Consider the following 10,021-nt stretch of genomic DNA (forward strand, 5'->3'; position numbering starts at 1 on the left):
AAATATATTGGTAATAATAGCAACAATAGAGCACAGATAAGAAGAAATGATATTTCAAATCAGTGTCTATTTTCCTGATGATTATAGAAATTTCCATTGAAGCCAATGACTTGCACTTTTTAGAAATATTACTCATGTGAAAGGATGACTGAAAATTTTATTACTGTATAAATTTTGTTGAAGTGTATTCAGAATGTATAAAACTTTTGGTCTATAAATCACTGCCAGTTATGCTAGGTAAATTAATTCTGCAAAACACTAAACTATAGACTGCAATATCAGAATTTCTACAAAAGGAGTATGGCAAATTTTTCATCAGTTGCTAGCATTTTAATACATTCATATACCATAAATTTTTTTAAACTTTTTTATTAATCAAGTATCTTTTAATTTAATAGAAAAAGGTTTTTATTTTTTTGGCTGAACCAAGTGAAGCAAATGCATTATAATCCAACTGTCAACAGCCGTACTCAATTCAAACAATGGGTTATGGAATTCATAGTTGGTTTACTAGATATCTATATTTTATATATTTCCCTCATATATTTATATGGACTATTCATTTTATATACAATGCTAAACAAAGGTAGTTGTACATATTAAGTATTGCTCATCCTAGGATCCACTCTGCACAAAAATGCTCTGAGGTTTGAGCGAATTATTTGTGTCTTTATGGGCTTCAAGCAAATGTAATGAAACCAGATAGACTTACTGTGTATCAACTTTTTAACATAGACCTAGTAAATAAATCTAATAAATGTTTTTTACATATGGAAGGATGCTTAGAGATGCACTTAGTCACCAAGTGTTTGATAACTAGTTGCAAAACCCTGTTTTAAACTCTTAGTTTGATCCCTGCACATACTCTTTTGCACATGCACACACACATAAACATACACACTCAACATATATAACATTAATCGTCAGCTCATCAATGGCAATTATAATAAAAATAAGGTAAACATGTAATATCTCCATGTATTTTGGATCATTAATCCTTATGTTCTTCAGAATAGAAGTGTGATAGTGTAAATCTTCAAGGTCTATGGGTGTGGAAGATCTCAAAAATAAAATCAATGCTTGAGAGTGAACTTTTGAGAAAAGTATTTGAGGTGTGTAAAAAGACATGTGGCATTCTTTCTTTATTATTTAGCATTAACAAAAGCACATTACTTATTCATCCTTGTTGTCATTCTCATAATCGACAAATGCCTCATACTTACCAGGCACTAGAGTGAAGTTTACATATTAACACTTGAAACCTATACATAACCACAAATATTGAGATCCTGGCTTGTTATCTGTATGATCAGGGAACTAATATTTAAGATAACATTTGAGTCATGAAGAGCCAGTCACCATGGAGAAGAAAGAGTTCCAGATGGGAAATAAATCTCAGGTGAACATTCACAGGTAGGAAGAAAAAATGTCTGGGAAGGGGGTGAAAGCAATTGTCACAGTCGGTCATGGTGGCTGTTAGCTGTGTATTCTGTTCTCTTCCACATAAGCTTCTTCCATGTCCTCAAAAGGGAAAAACAGCTCACATCTTTTTTTTATGGTTTTCTTTTTCGTATTTTCCCATATTTTTATTGTAATTAATAGAAAGGTTACATTATACTCACCAGATAGAAGGTGCATTACTTCACATACATTGATACCCTTTTTCATGTCTTGGTCCCCATTTCCCTCCCCCCTACCCCACCCCCTCATGTTGTTTTCCCCCCTTCCCTATCCAATTTTAAATAACCAAATATGCATATACCCAATATGCGTGAAATACTGTAACAATATGAGATAACCAAGGGACAGCAAAAGAGATGAGAGATGCTCTAAGAATCTCATTTTACATCAGCTTGAGTAGAGAATTCTGTGAGACTCTTATCTCCAACTAACTAGCAAAATGTCAGAAGTAGAGCTGTAGCTTAAGTTGTAGAGTGCCCAATTTGAGCAAAAAGCCAAATGAGATCATAAATGTCTGAGTTCAAGCCCCAGTATCATCATAGAGAGAGAAAGAGAGAGAGAGAGAGAGAGAGAGAGAGAGAGAGAGAGAGAGAGAGAGAGAGAGAGAGAGAGAGAGAGAGAGAGAGAGAGAGAGAGCGCTATTGGGAGAGAGAGAAAGAGAGTGACACACAGAGAAAGTTAAGAACTGTGGTAAAGAGATTTATGGAAACTTTGTTTATCTGTAAGTCTTTCATTTTGTAAAGATTACTGGGGATAAAATTATAAGGTATCCTCTGTGTAAGAATATAATAAATTCAAGTTTCACACTTGTCTGAAAAAGCACACTGCAATAATGAAAATAAAACAATTTACATTTTCAGAAACTAAATATGGTAACAAAATGTCTATGGTTGACAAAGCAAGAAATAAAGCTTATAAGACCAAATCTTTAAAGTTTCATGAAGGTTTCTGTTTGACCTGGGAGACTTTCAAGAAATACACAGAAAAGACATACATTGTAGGTATAAATAATCTGGTATTACGATGATGAAACAAAAGACCATGTGGCTTTACCCTTGTGGTGGCCACAGAGAAAATTATGGTCTAATAGATCTGAGAATTTCAGACAAATGGGTCAATTCAATTGAAAGAAAATCAATTCTGGTTTTAGTACATTAATTTTATCATACGTATAAAATATTTTATGTTAAAATATTAAGTATATAAAACTTGAGACTAGGAAATTTTATACAGATCTTAAAATCATGCACATATTTAAGAGCTTTGAGAATATATAGTATGATAGTAATATGTGATTTCATCCATGGAAAAAATGTTTGATTGAAGAGATATCAGGAGAGAATATGGAATTCTGAGGAACAACCAAAATCCCCAAACAGAAAAGAAACAAAAAGAGGGGAAATGTCAATTTTATCTAGATGGAATATTATCCTAATAGACTATCATCCCAAGATATATAGAAATATGCTATCAAAACATGAAAACACATGGATAAAATTTAAGTGATTATTACTTAATGAGCTAAGCCTATCCATATGAGAAGAATAAAAATATATTCTCTTTCTGAACTTTATAGGTAATAGAAATTACATGTCAGCAGTCTCACAAATATTTTCACAAATATGGTTGTTTCAAGCAAGACAAGGTCATATCAAATGCAATTTTCCTTTTCAGATTTTCTTTAAAGCCACACTGATTGCATTAGTATGCTAATATTCTCCATGGTATGGCTAAGATTCATTCTCTAATAATGGAAAAGACTGCCAATTGCAGTAATTTCAGCACCTGTGAATGCTCTAAAAAGAATATAACCTGGGGAAAAATTAAGACCCAGAGTGTGGATGGAAAATAAATGCCATGCAGAGGTCCTTCATCACCTGGCTGTAGGCATGTCTTAACCAAATTTCTTTCTAGGATCAGGAGGTCACCCTGCTGTGGTACCTGATTCCTGCCTCCACATTCTCATTTCTACCCCAACTGGGGGTCATTTCCAACTTCCCTTCAGTCGATTCACTGCATATTGTTCCATTATTTCCACGGAGGAAGAAGTAAATTAAACTTTGCATTGAATTTGTGATTGCTGCTTGTTCAGATATTGAGATGACTTAAGGAAGTATTCTAAGGGACTCATTGATACCTTAAACTCAGAAGCTAAGGTATTTTAGCAAATGATTTTTAAGAGTCATTTAAATATTTTGTGGCCCTTCCGTGCAAGGTCAGACCTATGAAACACTGGGTATGTATGAGAGACCAAGAAAAAATTATTCCCAGTAACTTCAACGTGCAATACTTCACAGAAATGTTGTATCCTGTATTTCCATAGGCATTCTGATCATTATTAAAACATGAGTGTAAATCCACTAGCACAATGATGTTCATTGTAGCACTATTTACCATAGCAAAGATATGGAACCAACCCAGATGCCACTCAGTTGATGAGTTAATCAATAAGATGTATTTATATACAATGGAATTCTATGCTGCTGTCAGAATGACATCGCCCCATTTGTAAGGAAATGGAAAGACTTAGAAAAAACCATATTAAGTGAAGTAAGCCAGACTCAAAGGAACACAGGCTCAATGACTTCCCTCACTTGTCATAATTAGTAGAAACCTTGGGCTTGCCTAGCAGAGATTTACAATAGAACAAAACCTAGATACCTAAGGCCATATAGAATGGTGCTAAGTGAAAGGACCTCAAGGATACAGAAACAAAAGCTATATAATGAGTGATTGTTGTCCTTAATGTACTATGTTTTCTATTGTCATTTTTGCTGTCCCTTGGTTATCTCATATTGTTACAGTATTTCACCTGGTTACCTGATATCTTGTATATATACATAAAATGAGGGGTGGGGGTGGAGGGAAATGGGGACCAAGACATGAAAAAGGGTATCAATGCATGTGAAGTAACGTAACTTCTACCTGGTGAATATAATGTAACCCTTCTATTAATTACAATAAAAATATATGAAATAAAAAGAATTTTCTGCCACAGAATGCTTTATACAATGTAAGTTCCTAAGTGATATTGAGCCAAGCAAAGATTTAAGACAAATCTAGAAAACTATTCCTGCTAATGTTTATAAAACACTCATTATTTTATTCATGGTACTATTTTCTTTCCAATATATTGATTTGCGTATTCTGCTTTAAATAATTCTTTTCTAACTCTTTCTTTGTTTTTATAAATATGGCAATATAATGCTTTCTGATGGAAGCATAGAATCCTATTGTGTATATACCACACTTTTTGATGCATTTGTCTACTGAGGGACATCACGGTTGATTCCACATTTTAACCTGTGGTAAACAATCCTGTAAGGAACATGGTTGTTCTTCAGGTTGGCCTAGTTTGTGGTCCATTGGGTAACAAATCAAATTGTGATCGCTGGGTCATAGCAAAGGTTTAGTTATTCTTTTCCAGATCAACCACTCTGAAAAAACGTATTTTGTAGGGATTTGTTAATCATATTTATTGGCTGAATTCTATTCCAAAGGAAAAGGAAGTGAATGAGTCACTAACAGAAAAGTCTGTGCTGACAAATTTCCATTTTTAGAAGTCCAGTTTCAGTGTCTTGATGATAGCTTGAATAATTAGTGCGACTCTAGTAAGTAATAATGTAATTTTCTGTGTGAGAAATGATGAGACCAAATGACAGTAGAGACAACAAGAATGGCAGAAATCAGATGCAATTAGGTGAAGTTAACAAAATTCTTTTTTTCATGTATTTTTATTGTACTTAATAGAAGTTTTACATTATATTCACCAGATCGAAGGTGCATTACTTCACAAACATTGATACCCTTTCTCATGTTTTGGTCCCCATGAAATTCTTTAGATAAAGCTAAGATGTTTATATAAGGGTTCCTAAATTTTGGATACATAAAAAATGAGGTTATTGGAAGTAAGCATGAAGGATGATTATGAATATAAATGTGGAGACAAGTTACTGAGTAGGCATCTACAAACTGATGACTAAGGAATTTTAAAGGTACATATTATTTGTTTCATTTGTTTTTCACTATAACATTGTGGTGGCAAAATTCTGTATATTTTTAATAGCTAATTTTCTCAGGAGGAATTGCATTCAAATTAAACTTGTAGATAATTTCCACAGAAGCTTTGTGGAGAAGGTAGATGAATAGAAGAAAAATACTAAATTGTTTTCTTGATTAGTCTCAGTCTAAAAATATATTACTACACACTAGTGTAAATTCAATAAATAAACATGTCAGTATTTAATCTTTCCTGTTGCAAGGTTTAGCAGAGAAATGAAATGTACATGTTCCAGTGCTGTAAACTATCTTCTTACGGGAGGGCTGAGTTGAACCTTTCCTTAGTTTAAAATGTACTACCTACTTGGAGGCTAAACCTTGATACTGATGATAAAAGATATAAAGAAATAACAGAGCCAAAGATTTCTTTTAGATTCATCAGAAGGCTGTTCCATTTATTAATTTAATTTATTTATTTGTCAGGATGTTGTATATAGGGATTACAATTACATATTTAAGGTAGTAAGTACATTTCTTTTTGAACATTGTTAACTCTTCCCATGTTTTCTCCCACTCTCCCTCTTCCCACCCCTCCCAAGTTGTAAAGTTCATTTCCAAATTATTGTCAAGATTGATTCAACCTTTGTCCTTTGTCTCATCATCTTGATTCTCCCCTTCCATTCCTTAATTCTTATAAATGCATATGTTACTAAAGTCAGATACAGTAACAATGCTGGGTTAATAAAAGTGATGGGATTCAAAGGACAGATTTTAAGCTATTACTCAGTAGAGTATAGAAAAATCCTTCATAAATCATAGTACTAAGAATGCTGAGTAGGATGATTATGAACTTGAGGCCAGCCTGAGAGAACTTTTAAAAAATAATTTAAGAAGAAGAGAAAAACATCACATATAATACAAAGAGGCACCTTAAAAATATATTTAATATTGAAAGCTAAATCAACAAATGACAATATTAATAATGCATAATTTCAATGTGGTTTCACATTCATAGCTCCTAAACAAAAGTGTTGAAAGAAGAGATTTAACATCCCCTACAACATTAAATACAATAATTTTAAAGAAACATGTTTCTTTTTCATGTTCATATAAAAATGCAAAAAAAACTATTGAGATAATAAATGAGAAATTTTAAAGTAGAATTGCAAAGTTACATAAATGAAATAGCTAAATTATCATTTCTTATGAATAGAAGTTAAATAAATCAAGTGGACAAATTATCATTTCTCATGACAAAAATGTATTTATTTAGGAAAAGTTTCTTATTTACAATTTCATGTTCCATGCTTCATTTACCTGCAATCAACAACTGTCTATAAATATACAACAGACTATTGAACAAATGAACACTTCATAGCTTGTGAATGTTGGGTCATTCTGAACAGCATGATGAAATCTCCCACCATCCCATTCTCTCTGGCTGGGAAAGTGAATCTGGTTTTGCTCAATGTGTCTGCCAGGCCCAGTGTGTCAGTCATGAATATGTAACCCACTCATGAGAAACAGAATGTCTGTCTCAGGCATCAGATCATCTGTGATGAATTCTCAGTGCTGTGAGCAATAACCCTCAAATACTAGCCTGGCACTGCTGAATGTTTCCTATATTATTCTCTTTACTTCATCTTCGCACTTGAGAGTTGTGTGATGACATATTGCCTGTACCACACTATCAACAGAAGAAAACCAAGTACTACCTCACATGAGGATGAAGTTGGCAAGTATGTACAAGGTGTTGGATCTTATTTCAAGTCACACACACATGCACACATGAACATTATGATAGGTGACAAAAAGTATCAAAATTTATATAATATTTATTACATCATATCATCATTGTATTCATATTTAGTGGTTATCAATAACTTACTATAGGTACTTTATAAGTTTTGTAAGTATGCATAGAGAAAAATATATATGTATTTTAAAATATATATGTATGTATATATATAAGATGCATATGAGAGATAATAGACAGACAGACAGACAGACAGACAGGCAGGAAGGCAGTAAGGCAGGTAGAATTAAAATCTGGTGCTAGCCATATTTAAGACCACCAATCCACTGGAGGTGAACTTGTAATAACCAAGCCAGTAAACAAAGCTAGCTATCTGAACAGATTTGGAGTATTTGCAGCTTGCATTGAAAGTTCACTACAATTGTTCCTGAACCTAGATATATCTATGTAAAAGTGATATTCTTGTAAATCTAATGACTATATCACCATATGCTGAAATTCTCATTAATAGGTCTTATCTTAATATCTACCATTCTATTAATGAAGACATATATTGAAACATGTTAGAGATGATAAAGACTATATATCATAAGGCACAAGGTTAGAGTTATAGCTAAGACAGTCATATACCCAATCCAATATATATATATATATATATATAGAGAGAGAGAGAGAGAGAGAGAGAGTTATTTTTTCCTTTCTAGCATTTTTGATACAATATGTGTAAAAGAAAATACAAAGTTTTACAAGAAAATATACTTATATTTGAATTTAGTGAGCACGATACAGTAATACATTTAAATCATCATTTCTTCATTTTAAAGGACAACACAATATCTTAGAATTAAATAGAGGTAGAGTAGAGCCAATTTTATCAAATTTAACTTTCAGTCAAACATCTCATGTCTTCTTCAGATTTGATGTTTACAATAAAATAAAGGTGAAATCCATTCATCACTGCCTTACTTACTGCAGGAAAGCACTTGAACTTCAAAACGCAAAACACAAATATCGTATTCTAGAATAATTTACAGTATCTCAGGATAAATGGTAATGAGACTACTTAGAATCTTATTTTCTAGTGGCTGATTTCAACTCTCAAATATGAGTTGACATTCTTTTTCCTTCAACCACTCTGTTTCATATGAATGCTTCTGCGATGAAATTCTACTTAATGTGTTCTTAATTTCCTCACCCTTATCTCAGTTGAACATGTGTCAAATAGATACCTTCAGCCCACTTACATTCTCCTCTATTTTTTTTTTACTGTGACTCCTTATATTGAATTGCAAGCCAAAGCAATGACTGAGCTTATGTACTTCAGTGTACATCAATCACCCCATGCCTACTACACTCAAATTGAGCTGGTGTTCATGTATGATCAGTCGAAATACAACCTTTCTCTTCAGGGTACAGGTAGTTTTTGAACTATTTGTAAAGCAAATGCTTGTTTCACCTCATTTAATAAATTAACAGTAAGTGTTTTTCTTACCTCTACTGTTCGAAGGACATTCCAAGATATCGTGGTTCATACATACCTGCCCTTGGACCCTTACACATTTTTTTTTTTTGCCAGTCTTGGGCTTGAGCTCAGGGCCTGAGCTCTGGCCTCGGACTTTCTCAAGGCTGGAGCTCTACCACTTGAGCCTCAGCAACATTTTGGCATTTTTTTTTCTATGTATATGGTACTGAGGAATTGAACCCAGGTCTTTGTGCATGCTAGGCAAGCACTCTACCACTAGGCCAAACTCCCGTCCCCCTCCCACATATTTTTGAAGCATAGGAATATGAATAAGTTAAGTAATTTGAAGTTTTTGGAATTCAGTTAGGAAATATATACTATATTTTATGTGGACTTTATGAATTCTATGTTGGAAAGCTTAAGAAGCTTCATCTCCCATTAACTATTCTTCAAGGGTGTGGTCGCAATTCATACAAGAAAAAACACAGATAATATGTGTTACTTTAAATTATGTTAGGCTAAATAAAATAAAGTGTTGAATTCCAGCAAAATGAATATCTTTAATTTTTCAACAAATATTATTGGAAGAATAAGAAGTATCCCTAGAATGCAAAACAAATGCCAACTTCATAGGTAGTAAAAGTAATCCAGAAAATACAAGAAGCATTAAAAGTCACTGATAGCCAAGACCTGGTGGCTCATGTTTGTAATCCTAGCTAATCACTATCTGAGTATCATGGTTTAAAGCCAGTCTGGACAGTACAGTTTAGAAGATTTTATCTCCAAATATCTACAAAAAAGTGAAGCTGTGGCTCAAGTGGAAAAAAAAAAGAAAAAAGAAAAAAAAATCCCTTTAATTGAAAAAATGAAAGGTCTGCAATTAGGCCCTGAGTTCAAATGCCAGTACTGGCACCAAAATAAATAAATAAATAAATAAATAAATAAATAAATAAATAAATAAATAAATAAATAAAAAATATCCCTTCTCATTGACAACTAAGCAAAGGCTCTAATTTAAAAAAAAATACCAAAATTTTTTTCCAATTTTTTTTTGTGATTAATAGAAGGGTTACATTATATTCACCAGATAGAAGGTGCGTAACTTACAAACATTGATACCCTTTCTCATGACATGGTCCCCATTTCCCTCCAACACTCCTCCCGCTTATCTCTGTTTCCCCCTTCCCTATAAACACATATAAAATATATCAGCTAACAAGGTGAAAAATAGTAACAATATGAGATAACCAAGGAACAGAAAAAGAGATGAAAGATAACATAGTACATTAAGCACAAGAGTCACTCATTATATGACTTTTGTTTTCTTATCCTGTAGTTCCTTA

Source organism: Megascapheus bottae, chromosome 6 (assembly GCF_031878675.1).
Source record: "Megascapheus bottae isolate mThoBot1 chromosome 6, mThoBot2.hap1, whole genome shotgun sequence".
In the NCBI taxonomy this organism is placed as follows: domain Eukaryota; kingdom Metazoa; phylum Chordata; class Mammalia; order Rodentia; family Geomyidae; genus Megascapheus; species Megascapheus bottae.